The following is a 12902-nucleotide window of genomic DNA, read 5'->3' on the forward strand; positions in this document are numbered from 1 at the left end:
ACTTTAAAGAGTAAAGTAGACAGCTCCTGAGGAACAACATTAAAGACCTCTGGCCTCTACATGGACATATAAACAACACACACACGCACACACACACACACACACACACACAGACGATGTGGCCTTGTCTGGGTTTTTTTCGTTTGTTTTCTTTTGTCCAACTTTCTTAGAATCACTATGAAAAGGAGAACTTTTAAGGCTGCAGTTTGGTTCTCTGCATGGAACTGTTCACCACATGCCTGGCGGCTCTTTCTAACGTCACACCTAATGAACTGCAATATAAGATACAGGAGGACGGTGAGACTCAGCCAGGCAGCCTGGGCTCCAGGCCTTCTTTTCTCTCCCATTCTCTCTGCAGAGGGAGAACACTTCATCACTCACAAATTACCTACTTCCAGTGGAGAGATGGCTTTCATGCTTTTTTTTTTTCCTTTGAAAATGTGTCACCATTCCCAGGGGCATTTCCCACTCAGCAGGAGCTAAAATCAGCCAAGTATCTGTCCATCTCTAGGAGCCTGCTTAGGCAGAGGTCAGGGAAGTAAGAGATCTGAGAATCTGGGACACTGCCAGCTTGCCTAGGTCCCAAGCCTCTAGAGTAAACTGGTAAAGAGGGCATCTTTGCTACCACCACTCTGCCATCCACCAGGCTGAACTTGTCTTCTGTGCAGGACTGACATTTCTTATGGTGCGTGCTTGTGTGCGTGCATGTGTGTGTGTGTGTGTGTGTTTGTGAGTGTGTGATTGTGTGTATTCGTGCATGTGTGTGAATGTGTGTGAGTGTATGTGTGTGTGAATGTTTGTGTGCAAGTACATGTATGTGAGAGTGTGTGTGCATGCGTGTGAGTGTATGAGTGTGTATGCATGTGTGTGAATGTGAGGGTGTGTGTGCATGTGTGCATGAATGTGTGTGAGTGTGAGTGCGTGTGTACATGCATGTGTGTGTGCATGTGTGTGTACGAGTGCATGTGTGTGAGAGTGTGTGTGCATGCATGTGTGTAAGTGAAAGTGTGTGTGCACGTGCGTGTGTGTGTGAGTGTGAGTGTGGTGCATGCATGAATGTGTGAGTATGTGTGCATGAATGTGTGTGCATGCATGTATGTGTGAGTATCTGTGTGCATTTGTGTGTGTGTGTGTGTGTCTGTGTCTGTGTCTGTGTGTGTGATGAGGCACAGAGACCTTCTGTTCTCCACAGCTACCCTGTAGCATCCTTGGCCTGATACCTACAACAGGTCCTCTAGATCTCTATGTGGGGAGCTGCCCCATGTCCCTGTAAGAATGGAGACACCAGGCCACTGTGTTTAGGATTAAAAACCAGTGTTTGCCTCCTCGCTGAGTAAGCATGACACAAAGATGGTGTGTGTGCACAAACATACAGGACTTCTCTTCCTGCTTTGGCATAAGACAGCCTTAACCTGTCTGTTTTGATTCCCAGCTGGCTTTAATTTCACCCCTTCTCCAGCCCTCTCATCGTCTGAGCTCTGCTGCTTTGCCCCATGACCCATAGTCCTCCCCTTACACGCTGTGTACTCTCCAGGGTGGTTTCTTTCTCATCCCAGGCTTGTCACTCCCTAAGTGAGGTACCATAGATTCTAAGCCCCAGCTCACCGTCTGTCCCCAGTTTGTTCTGGATTCCTGGGGGGTTCTGTGCAGCCCCATCTGTGTGAGCGCTATCGATCTTTCAGAACCACCAGCAGGGTATCTCGATTCTCAGGGAGGTCCATATGCAGATCTGGCAACAGAACAAAACAGGTGGTGGGCCTGGATATACAAGTGACAACGGGTTTGTGGCACTGATAGGGACAGGGTCAGGCTGTAGGACACTAGGGGCTCATCCATCATCATAGTAGAGATTGTGAAACTCTCTCTTGCCTTATGGGTAAGATAGGAAAGGATAGGACGTGAAATTTGCACACACACAAGCTTACACACACACACACACACACACACACACACACACACACTATGTTGATACCTGAGTTTGTTCTCTTTACACAGAAGCATGAGGAAGTTAAGAATGAGATATCCCACCTGTCCTACCTCTACTGACTCCTCACATCCCTCCCCCTCCCTTACCTTTACACACCCGATAGGCCCTTGAGAGGAACCGTGCTAGAGGGGGCTGTGGAGGCTCTGTCTCTGTAGCTGAGCTATGGCTCCTGAGTTCTTGCTTAACCATCCAGCAAGAAGCCAGCCTCCAGCTGAGGACAGTGATCTCAGCCGTGGATAGTCCGTGCACATATGTTCAGGTGACTGTACAGGTTTTATTTCAGATTTATTTCTAGTTAGGAGAGAGATGGTGTCTGAAGGAATCATATACAGCACACCCCCTGGGAGACTGGCCACCCCCTGTGACAAAGGGTATTGGGGGCTGCTAGACCTGTGCTATGGGGTAGTGACCTTGAAGGCCTCTGGCACATACACCTGGGTTGGACAGTGGTTCTGAAGTCCGGCTACACCTCCATCCTCATCAGGCCTGGTAGAAACAGGCACCAGACACCATGTAGAAAGTACTGGACACGAAACCAGATTACTCCAGCTTCTCGTTACCTTGGAGGCTCCCTCCCATCTTGGGGCACAGTGCACAGTGCTATGGAGTTATCTGAGTGAGTTATTTTATTCCCTTTTTATGTCCTGAGCAAACCCCCATCATCATTTTATTAATGTATTTGCAATTACTGGATAATGATTTCTGGTTGCATGTGGTCTGTGATATGGGGACACTTAATCAAATATCCACATGGCGGGTCTTTAAGTTCTCTGGGGCCAGAAGCTTTTCCCATCAATTAGGCGTCAAAGAAATGGGTTTTAGGCCCGTCTACAACTGCATTTTTATGTGTCTTTCATGACTCCCTGGCCTCCCCCTGGTGTCTTTAGAGATATCAGGAAATGGGATGTGGGGCAGAGGCATTTATTAGTGGGTGTGCAGAGAATGGGTTTATAATGTGGCTACAGAGTATTAAAGAGACTGCTTTGCAGCAGGGTGACTTATGTCCCCTTGATAGTCACTCTGTGATGTTCTCTATACACAGAGCCACCAGGAAGAGAGATTTGTTGGCCCAGTGAACTCCCCAGAATCAAGCCCAAGGGGGTGCTTCCTCTGGAAAGAGACTCAACCTCCAGAACCTTCCACACCCCCAAACGTTCCCCTCTACCACAGAAGAGCTGGGAATCTGACTTACTAAAACGCAGGCTACTTCTTTATTGTCTAGCACCCTCCTGGACCCCCACAACATGGGCACATGGGTTATCATAGCTCAGAAGTGGGAGCTGGAGGCCTGAGCTTCTAGCAAACAGACCAGTTCTGCTCTGCTATGCCTTGACCTGTACATGAAGTTCAGGAGGCTCTGGGCTTTCAAAGGAGCAACTGGGTAGTATCCTTTTGGGTTCACTTCTTTAGAGAGGTGATGTTACATAGCACTGGAGAGCCGTTAAGGAAAAGCTCTTTTCCTTCTGGTCTAGAACATGCAGTCTACATCTACTATTGGATGGTGGCTGCTCCAAGCTACCCAAAACATAAGTTAATCCCATCAGTCACCTGGCCTAGGCACCACCCCTCAAAAAGGTAGATATAAGTTATGCCAAAGAGATAGGAGGAATCATTATTCCTTAGATGAGGTAATGTGCTTCCCAGAGTCTTCATGCGTTGTGCAGTCTCTACTGAGCTGCCATGATGTTCTCCCCACACCTCTGAACCCTGATCCAGAAAGGCATTGCTTTCCCTCTGTCTTCTCTTCTGTCCCTTTCTTTTGGATGTTGGCCAGAGTCTAAGTGTGCTTTTTCTAGTTCCTTGGGCTCTCCCTGTTTTCCTCTGAAGATCCTCAAACCCCTTGCCTTTTGCTATACAGCCATTTGTCCAACACATGGCTGACCTCTAACACATGCTGACTTAACTCAAACACCGTGTGCTTTCTTTCTTCCTCTTCTTCATACGCCTCTTGCAGGCAGCTGCCAAGACCTACAGTTTACCTGCCCTAGGGTTTTGCTTTTATAGTCTAAGAATATTGTCCTCAAGCCCCAAACGATAAGCACACAGGAAAGAGGACAAGAGGGAGGATTCTGAGTCTCCAATCTCATCAGCGCTCACACCCTGGGTGTTCAAGGCTGATGTCAGCAAGAGCCAAGCTGTTAGGACTCTCACCATTTCTCTGTCCCTGTCTTCACTCAGGAGGGGGTAGGCCCCGTGGAAGCTAGGAGAAGGCTATGAGTATGGGGTGTTCATGTTTGGGGGAGCAAGTGACTGTCCTGTAGCATGCCGGAAGTGGTAGGTCATGTCCGCCTCAGTCAAAGCAGCCATAAACAAAATTGTCTTGTCTGTGCTGGGCTCTTGTTCTACGACAGAAGAGATGTGGGCAGCAAGGAACAGAGACAATGGGTTCTCTGAAAACACAGGGAAGAGGCTTAACCCAGCTAGGAGCCAAGCAAGACTCAGAAGATCAGCATTTTGCCAAATGGGGCAAGACCCCAGGGGTTGCCCAGCCCACCTAGGGGACTAAAACTGACTCTTAAGTCCCCAGAGAAGTGTGAAAAGCTGCTTCCCCAGCCTCGGTTCAGTGTCTTGAGGAATGAGATAGTCCTTGGCTCCCGGGTGCAGAATCGAAACTGAAAAGCCAATGGCGTCTACTGTGTTCCATCAAACTGGGGACTCAAAGGCGGGAGCTGAGCAAAGAATTTCATTAAAGAAATGGGTGGCATCTAAATTGGAATTACCGCTGATGTTCTCATCTGAAGTTTGCAAGCCAGATGATGGCCTCATTTCTTTTAGTCTTCCACCATTTCCTTGGATCCATTAGTTTCATAAAGCCATTTAAAACTATAATTATGGCCATTTATTGGCACAGACATAATCGTGATAAGTGGACGCAGATCCACTCCTTGGCGTGTCTTGGACTCCCATTACATGCTTACACACCCCAGTGAATCACAAAAAGTGTGCGTCCCTCTGTGTCTCCCCTCCTGTCTAGATGAAGTCTGTGAATGGATTAGCCACAGAGGGTCTGGTCAGTCTGGTGGTTGTTGGAAAGGCCACTTCCTTGGCCTTATCATTTGGTCCACAGACACATGATCTTCTAGAATACAGCCATAATTCCCCTTCTTGGATGACCTGTTCATCCTAGAGTCAAGAGCTGGCTCGTACATGTACAAGGGCAAGCTATGGTCTTCAGACCTTACCCAGTGGGCTGTTTACTCAAATCAAGCAATAAGCGGTCTGAAGCCTCTATTCCACCAATTCCCTGAGAACAGACCTTTGCCCAGAAGCCACAGATCTCCATGGCTCCCCCAACCCTCACCCCAGAAGCAGGTGAATGATGAAGGATAGTACAAATCACCCATCCTATCAGCGGCTATGTGTCTTGAACACATACTGCATGTGGTCTCTCTATGACCCCATCATGCCCCATGAATCTGGAGAAATCTGGGAAGGTGCCGAAATAGCTGTGCCCTGGAGTAGATACAGCATGGCTGAAAACACTGGAGTTTCTCTCCACCCAACATTAGGTACCAAATGCCAGAGGGACTCATGGGAGAACAGCTCAGGACATGGGGTCAGAATATGCCGGAGCGGATGAAGAGTGTAGGTGGCAGGTGCAGAGGGTCAGGACTGCAGAAGTCCTAGGACAACATGCCATAGGGCCGGTCAGGTAGGGGGAAAGCAAGTAGATGTTCAAGAGGGAGGAATGAGTGTGGGGCCTTCGTTACAAGTCTAGACATGACTTCCTTAATCGGTGTCCTGGTCCTGCCTTGGCAGGTAGCAAAATCCCTGATGCCATCCCTTGCCTGCAGGTCATAGAGAAAGTGGTACTGCTGAGAAGGCTAGGGGGCAATGGGGAGGACCCTGGGAGGCTGACTGAGGACAGACAAGTGTGTTTTATGGGGCCTTAACATGAGGGGACTGTTGTTCAGTTCAGAACACTTCGGTGTTCAACTTGAAATCTAAAGTTAAATCTAGAAGCCCAGACAGTAATTCACATGCTTATGAATTCTCAGCACAGGGTAAGCATCCAGGTCAGCGATGCCTGTCAAGCCAAATGTTCAGCATGGTTATAAATTATCTCCTGGGGTGGAGTGCACTTCCCTCTACTCCCTCTGTGTAAGCAAGCTGAAAGGGGAATGCCTAGGGTTAATTAGTCTGTCTGCACACTTGCCAGACATCTCTTGTGGGCACGGTAGGTGTAACAACCACAGCCGGTCTTGATAGAGCCTCCCTTCCCCCCACAGTGGTTTGTGAGGCTCCATCTGCTTCTGGGTGTTACCCTCTACAGTAGAAAGAAAACTAATGGTACAAGTTAGTGGACTATGTGATCTGGATCAGAAAACAGAAACTAGCCAGAGAAGACATTCTAGAAAGAAAGGAGACATAATCCATCCAAAAAAGACAAGTCAGGACTCAGTCACAGTGGCTCTTTCGGGTGGAGGAGCTGACTAAGAAAGGCCAAGAGGAAGCCAGGCTGTGACTGTCCATGCCCAACTTAAGAGCTATATGAGGCATGACTATCCCATGAGATGAAGATACCAAGGACTCATGTTAGTTCCTTCTGGACAGGCAGTCTTTAATATCCATATTTGTGTCCTGTAAACCAAAAGCCGGGGCCATAATGGCAGAGACCCAGTTTTGCCCATGTCTTTCAATTCAATCCTTGGTAGCCCAGGAGCAGGGAAATACCATCCTAGCTCTCCAGCCTAGTCCTTCATGCTTTCTCCAGAGTCGAGGGTAAGAGTGAGGCCAGGATGTGAGGATGTCTATGGGATCCCCTGACTCCTTCTCTGACAGACTTCTCCCCAGAGTCTCAGGCCTGGAAAATTCTTCAGGTGACTATTCTAGAAGATGGGCTATGCAGTTTCTACCAGAAGAGATACTCAGCCCTGGGTAGCTTGTTAACCAAAGGCAAAGAGTCAGAGGCCAATAAGCCAAAGCCATTGTGCTTCTGTATCTCTGACCATCTCCAGAAACCCTGGTCTCCACCCGTCCCTTGTCCCCAAGCCTGAGTTTGGCTAAGGTATGCAGTTAATGTCTTTCAGCTGTTGAGAAACAATGGGCTAGTTTTCTTTCTTTTTATGCACATGTATTATGCATGTTTTTTGCGACTGTGTGGGCACATGTGCCTGTGTGCACATACTTGTGCAGGCCCATGATGGACATCAAGAAGCATCCTCAGTCACTCAGCCACCTTATGCATTGAGGCAAGGTCTTTCAATCAAACCCAGAGCTTGCTGATAAGGTTAATCTTCCTACCCAGCTTGCTCCTGGGACCCCTATCTCCCACCATCCATGTCCAGCCAGCATTTATATGGGTTTCTGGAGCTCTGAGTTCTGGTACTCATTCTTACATAACAAGTGCTCTAACTACTGAGCATTCCCCCCAACTGCCAGGCTACCTGCTAACTAAAACAATTATTAAAGTCCAACACATAGAAAAGTTTCATAAGCATATAGCTCATGAGCTTCCCCATAGAAAACATCTGTGCAATCAGCACCTAGGTCAGGTGCAACCAGCACCCAGGTCAGGGGACCGAGGCTTACCAGCACCCTGAAGGGCCCTACTACAGCACACATTAAAGGCTCTACCCCAACACAGCTACTCTTTAGCGGGCTTTTGAAGGAAGGGGAGGTACAAATCAGGAAGTGGCCGCTAGAAGGGACACTTGTTCTGGGAATTGGCTACCAATAACTCTTCTCAGTTAAAAGATTGGCAAGTCTATCACCGTGGACTTCGGTTTTCTGGGCTCTGGATGTCTGGGCTAAGTCCAGCCTCTTGAGTCTCTAAGCCAAGACTCTGACCAGAAATGGCAGCATGTTCCAGTGTGTTCACGATAATAAGATTTGCCAGTAAGAAGCCTTGTTCGTAAGCACAGGGTTCTTACAGCTTCCCTGGGCTGGGGAACATCCTCCTCTCTCATAGCTCAGCTCCCCACCTCTAGCCTCAGCCTCGACCCCAGCTTTATTCTCATCTCTGGAGGTCTCTTTGCAAGAGCTGAGTGGCTGAATTAGAAGAGAAAAGAGGTGTCGCTGGAGCAGAAAATGCCCCCAATAGTGCGCCATACCAAATGCCAGCAGTCATAGCCTGACTTCTATCAGGGTCTTATCCTCAGACTGAGCCTCTTTCTTACTCTGGGTCTCTTAATAATAAACAAGGAGCTGACTACATCGTTCCAAAACCTTCACCTCTGCTCTTGGGTCTGCAGCCTGTGGTGGGCTGGCTCAGAGGTAAACCAAGAGAGGGACGGGCTGCGGCTGAGCTCCTGGCATAGTGTGTTGTGTTTGGAACGCACACCCAAATCCACATCTCTGTGTATGAGGAACAGAGGGGGGGTGCCTGCCTACCACTAGCACTTGGTGTAAATCAAACCCCGTGAGTGTGAGGCGTCTCCCACTGTCCTTTCTGTACTTACCCTTGATCCGGGGGCTGCAGGCCTTGTGGGAGAAATGAAAGTGCCACACCTTCCTTCTGACAATTCTACTAGGTCATCATTCTCCTCGGAGCACTTATTCATGAGGAAAATGAAACTCAAGGATGGCAGTGACTGGCTTTTTCACTGAGGGCTTCTGGTTTCATTAGGGGCCATTAGCATGGGCAGATGGGATTTCTGAGGAACCCCTGACATGCAAGAATACACACACACACACACACACACACACACACACACACACACACACACACACACACGGGGGGAGAGAGAGAGAGAGAGAGAGAGAGAGAGAATGAGAATGAATAGCACAGTGTATTTCTGTATCAAAACTTTGTGAGGGGGGTGGGAAAAACAAAAAACTTTGTGAGGAACTTTTGTCTATCTACATTCTCAAAGTCTAATTCCAAAGAGTATAGACAAACCCGACCTGAGGCAATGTATGCACATTCGTGGTAGAGGTGGGCTACACCGTATACACAGGGTACAAGTAGGCAGGGTCCTTGCTCAGGCTCTGAGGCACGAAGAGCCTCGGACTACATGCTGCTGGTCCCACTTCTCTGGGTCCTGGCACAATTCCAGAGGTGTTCCTGCTTCCTCCTCTGGGAATCTGGACATGGATCTCTCCCTCCCAAGGTCTCCTTGGGCCCTGAACCCTTTCAAAGCATGTGAATCCATTTCCATGCTGGACTAGAGCAGCTAGGCAGCTGTGCTGGGCCTTGGAGAACTTGTGAATATGGAAGGCAGAGAGGGCCAAGGGGATTTCTTGGTGTGGGAATGTAGTGAGAGACAGCCTATCCTCAGACTCTTATCCCGCTACTGCGTTTGTGGTGTTTCACGTACAGCCCGGGCAGAGATGTGTCTGGAATAACTCATGGCTTTGGGGGTACTCGGAGGAGAGCAGCCAGGGTCCTTTCCCATCCGCCCTGCCCCTTTCCCTCATACATCACTCACTGCCCATTACCAAGCCCTTCTCTGGATGTCAAACTTGAAGCTGGCCCATGACTGCTACTGAGGCTGCAGGTTGAAAAGCCTGAATGTCCCACTTGGGTCTGACATCCACAGAGTCAAGTTTTTCTACATCTCCTCCATAAGCTGCTGGATCCTGGAAGTTTCCAGTGTGAACAGTCCCAGTGGGTGGACTGAAGGAGAGAAGCCTTCTCCCCTCCATCCTGCAGCCCCAGTATTAACACATACCCATGCTCTGTCTACAACACCGCTGATCTGGCTCTGAGCTCCCAGCTAGCTTTGTTTGGTTTTGACCTGGGATTTACGACCAATCTCCCAACACAAAAAGGTATAGAGCAGGCTTGAAACCCCAGGAAATCCCCCAAATCCTGTCTAGTCTAAACCTGTTCAGCTTCTCTCTGAGATGCTGTGTTCTGGGAGCCTGGGTTAGGACAAGCCTCTCGAGACCGTCAGGAGGCCGCTTCTCCAGCTCTGTGGAACTTGTACAGGCAAGGCACTCAGAGCATTAGCGTATCAAGTGTAGCTCCTCACTGCCACCAATAACTGCCCCTCAGACCAAGAAGACGAGAGTCTTCCAGCAGCCTTTGAAATCTAGTGGCGTTTTGACTCAGTGGGGAGACTGACAGTTACTGTGTCAAAGCAAGCCCTGAGATAATCCCCCAGGCAGTGCCAGCCAGTGCCAGCCAGTGAGACACTGTCTAGCACTCTGGCCTACTCATCTGCTCACATGGTCAATCATTCACTTCCATGACTAGGATATTCCAAAACTCAAATGAGATTCCCAGCCAGTAAGGGCTTATTAAGCAGGATGGAGCTACCATGAACCTGGCCATTACATGCCATGAAGCCTCCCCTCCCCCCATTACTGTGACAATAGAAGGCACCCCCTGGAACTGTACGCTGTCTCCTGGGGACTCTTGATAAGACGAGTGCACACACTCCTGACTCGTTCTTTAGCTCACATGAGAATAAAGTGCTCTGCCTGACTGCTGAAGCTGAACCTCACCCTGGAGCCCGGTAGCCCTTGTCTCAGACACGACATGAGGTAGGGATAACTCCGGACACAGGCCATCAGTCAATCCAGTCATTCCTCAAAGACAAGGGCAGCTTAAAGTGCCAAGAAAGTGCATTTTTGCTATGGTTGACACCTGTGGAGCTGAGATATTTCCACCCAACAGTGGGACTCTTCCCTTGGCTACGTGTCCAGTCTCACAAGGAAGCCTCTCGCCATATTCATCCCCTCCAACTTCCCCATCCAGCTGTACCCTGGTCCCAGCTCTCCGGCTGCTGCTGAGGGGCAGAGATGAGGGGTGGGGGTAGGGAGCAGCCAGCAACTGAGCTACTGGACAGACCCGGTGAGATGAGCCCCTCCCCAATGTGTGAAGAAGTAGTACCCACATCCCAAAAGGAACGTGTGATTTCTTAGGGTGGATTGCAGGGGCGGGAGTTCAACTAACACAACAGTAAAAAGTAAAGTTCTTAGTGCCAAGAGGGCTTTAGCGTTTATTTAAATTCCCAAACATTATTCTTTTACTCCGGGGCCACCTGATGGATGTTCCAGTCAGCCATAAAAAGCGTAAGTGATCCCTCTCCCAGGAATCTAGCCAATTTTGCTTTCTTTAATAGGAATGAAAGTGAGGGTTGTAAATGTCAAGTAGCAGATTGTGTGGCAACATCAACGGAACCCCGCATTCATGAGCAAACGTACCACTTTCCTAACAAAGGTCTGGGTAGGTTTTGTTCATTTAAGTCACTGGGTTCTGGGGTGAAACTTAAGATGATCTGTCCGTGTGAGGTGTTGGTGTGGGTTTGACCAGGCCCACTCCAGTGAATTTGAAGATTCGGGTGTGAGATCTGCTCGTGTGTGTGTGTGTGTGTGTGTGTGTGTGTGTGTGTGTGTGTGTGTGTGTGTGTGGGCGCGTTCACATGTGTGCAGAAAGCTCATGCACTGAAGGCCTTGCAGAGCCCTAGTTATACAGATTCTCTTTGTGGTCCCCTAATGGGCTTTGTGCCTGCAACTTAGAAAGTTCACCATCAACGGAGGTGACAAATGCAGATACCCCAGGGAAAGACCGGGTGGAAACTAGCCAAGGACTGCTTGCCAGCCTGATGCCACTCCCACTGCATTCTGGGAAGGTGAACAGCTGCATGCTGGAGCTCCCTGAGACATCTAAGAAGATGTTACCGTTCAGTTCTCCTTAGCCACCACCGGCTGTCAGAATGCCTGCCTGCCAAACACCTGGCCCAAGATATGGCCCTGCCAAATGCCAGCAGGTGACCTTTGAAAGAACCAAGCCTTTCAAGTACAAATCTAGCCATGTCTGTGACAGCTGGAAAACCCACAATACAAGATGAACCATCCTGTGCCATGTTCTTCTGTCCCTACACCTAGGCGTAGTGTCTAGCACATGCCTGATGTGTGGAGGAGTGGGGGCTCGATGTTAAGAGATGTATTTAGTTCTCATCCTCTCTCTGTGTCTCTCCATGTGTGTGTCTGTCTGTGTGTGTGTGTGTGTGTGTGTGTGTGTCTGTATCTGTGTCTCTGCCTGTCTGTCTCTCCCTTCACCTTGTGCGTATGTGTCTGTCCCTCTCTTTATCTCTCTCTGTATCTCTGTGTCTCTGTGTCTCTCTGTCTCTCTGTCTCTCTCCCTCCCTCCCCTTGTGTGTGTCTGTCTGTTCCTCTCTCTGTCTCTTTCTGTGTATCTCTCTGTCTCTGTTTCTGTGCCTCTCTCTATGTCTCTGATGTGTGTCTGTATCTGTCTCTCCCTCACCCCCATGTGTGTCTGTATCTGTCTCTCCCTCACCCCCATGTGTGTCTGTCTGTTCCTTTCTCTGTCTCTTTTTGCGGCTCTCTCGATTTCTCTCTCTCTCTGTGTGTGTCTCTGTCTCTCTCTGTCTCTCTCTCTGTCTCTGTCTCTCTGTTTCTGTCTCCCTCTCCTCTCCTCTCCTCTCCTCTCCTCCTTAGGTAGAGGCAGATACATTCTGCATGTATATAGCCTGGATTCCCTTTCTCTCTTAAGCCCTTCAGATGTCCCTTCCAGGCTCTCTTGGGAGCCAGTCGGCCTGAATCACTTGCCACAGGTAGAGCTACTGAGACACAGATTATAAAAGGAAACTGGAGACTTAAGTGGCTTCAGGTGAGGCCACAGACAAGCTTAGACACCTCCATAGTATGCTTGAGTTGATGTCAAGTAATTGGTCCACTTAGCAGCTCCAAAACCCAGCTTTGGGTCACCAGGTCGCATGACTTTGCAAACATTCACCTGTGTAGGTTTGGGGACTGTAAAGAGGCCACGTCTTGTGTGTTTCACGATTCTCTGGAATTCTTAGGACTTTGAGGCTCTGTCACCTCCACACAAAGAACTACACTATGTTAGTGGAAATGTATCCAAAAGATAAGCCCATTGGTTGTGGCATTTATTGTTAATTGAATTTGCTCAGAAATGGCAGCTGAACGATTGTTAATGTTCACAAATTTACATCAAGTTAAACATCTGTTCCTCTTAAGCTAAATTCCAGCAAACTCGTGG

At 48.9% G+C, this 12902-nt stretch overlaps 2 protein-coding genes across 4 annotated transcripts in view; one reads left to right on the plus strand and one right to left on the minus strand.

Moving 5' to 3' along the window:
• The window catches only part of Fstl4 (follistatin-like 4), a 433607-nt gene that overhangs the window by 290014 nt on the left and 130691 nt on the right, over positions 1-12902 (plus strand).
• Positions 1-12902, minus strand: part of LOC148002862 (uncharacterized) — a 115240-nt gene that overhangs the window by 43526 nt on the left and 58812 nt on the right. For both annotated transcript variants that reach the window (XM_087574945.1, XM_087574946.1), the window contains exon 3: positions 1606-1729. The gene's annotated coding sequence lies outside the window, so the exon portion shown is untranslated. The remainder of the gene's footprint in view (positions 1-1605; positions 1730-12902) is intronic.

Source organism: Rattus norvegicus, chromosome 10 (assembly GCF_021556685.1).
Source record: "Rattus norvegicus strain SHRSP/BbbUtx chromosome 10, alternate assembly SHRSP_T2T, whole genome shotgun sequence".
Taxonomy (NCBI): Eukaryota; Metazoa; Chordata; class Mammalia; order Rodentia; family Muridae; genus Rattus; species Rattus norvegicus.